The 1,603-nt window shown below is 35.8% G+C and overlaps 1 long non-coding RNA gene across 1 annotated transcript in view; it reads left to right on the forward strand.

Moving 5' to 3' along the window:
- Nucleotides 1-1,603, forward strand: part of LOC106870850 (uncharacterized) — a 22,497-nt gene that overhangs the window by 20,096 nt on the left and 798 nt on the right. The window lies entirely within an intron of this gene.

Consider the following 1,603-nt stretch of genomic DNA (forward strand, 5'->3'; position numbering starts at 1 on the left):
GTATATATGTATGTCTATATTCCTTTACCCTGAACTTGCTGCACCGTAACCACAGCCTTATGGCCTATGCATCTCTCCATAGCTTCGCGGCTTTTAAGATGAAAGGAAAACCGGGCGTGTTAAACTTACACGTAACCATGCCGAAGCATTGAAGTCTTTTAATGTTTAGTCACAAAAGACTTCTCGGGTATGAAAAAGTTAACTCTGTTAAAAAGTTTGTGCCAAGAAAAACAGCTTCTTCCACCTTGATGCCGCTATTTCGTCTATTTTCTATTTTTTGTTTCTCTTTTTTTTTGTTCTTGTTCTTGTTCTTGTTCTTCACCTCTCTCTCTCACTCTTTGAAGAATATTTAACACGCTTTTTAGCTTTCTTAGACGTTTCTGCAATCTATCCAAATATTCTTTGAGCAAAGTAGTCACGGTGGGTGTTTTTAGCAATTGTTAAGAATTATTCAAAAGTCATTGCTAATGTCCCTTTAAGTGCTTTCGAGCCTCATTAGTCGTTGATATTCCAAAGTTACACTGTAGACAGTCATCGTTCATTTATCAAGTGCTTACTAGATATAATATTTTTCTTTATTCTTTATTTTTTATTTATTTATATACATACATATATATATTTCTATTTCTTTTTATTCTTCTTTCTCACGTCTTTTTGCTACCTCAGTTTCATCAGGCACGACCAGATTTTTATGGTCACAAAAACACGTAACGTTGATACTAAAAGATTTTGAAGAATTCGATTTAAGTATTAAGCCAAAGAGCCGTTAAAAAACATATTTACAACTAATGGAAAATAGCCTACATTATTTTTAGCCGTCTTCCTATCCATTTCAAGTTTTTATTTATTTGTCCCACCATTTACATCCTGCTGTAGCTGTATGTTCTATCAACACCACACCGCTCTTACACTACAGAATATCAAGCATATCACATTATCAATTTCCTCCAGCCCCAACATATATTAACATCACTATCACCATCGTCATCACCACAACCGTTTCCACCAACTCCGCCTTCATTCTAAATGACATTTTCCCCCATACGAAACTAGTTGATAGAACACAAAGCCATACCATAAAGCCACCCATCCATAACGGTATTCTATTATTTCTTTTTATTAAATCCTTTCATCTGGGTACATCTCAGGTGGTCATTGGAATATCTCCCATTCATAAACAATGTTGTTAGTTATACGTTTCAGCAATAGAAAAAAAATAATACAAAAAAAAGGGGGGCTGGTTAAGAATTGAAACTGGAATCTAGTTGTTTCCTATAGAATTATCTATCATTTGTCCGACTCAGTACATTCCAGCTGATGAACGGAAGTGCTTTCTTTTTCTCCTGCATTCGGTTCTTTCTTTTTTCTCCTGCATTCGGTTCTTTCTTTTTCTCCTGCATACTCAGACGCAAGCATAGCTGTGTGGTTAGAAGCTCGATTTACAAGCGTGTGATTTCGGGTTCAATACTACTGTGCAGCACCTAGGGCAAATACCTTCTACTATAGCCACGGGGCCACTAATGTCTTAAGTGGAAATTTGGTAAACGGAAATCGTGTGAAGCCCATTGTATATACATACATATACATACATACATACATACAT

This window comes from Octopus bimaculoides, chromosome 17, assembly GCF_001194135.2.
Source record: "Octopus bimaculoides isolate UCB-OBI-ISO-001 chromosome 17, ASM119413v2, whole genome shotgun sequence".
NCBI lineage: Eukaryota > Metazoa > Mollusca > Cephalopoda > Octopoda > Octopodidae > Octopus > Octopus bimaculoides.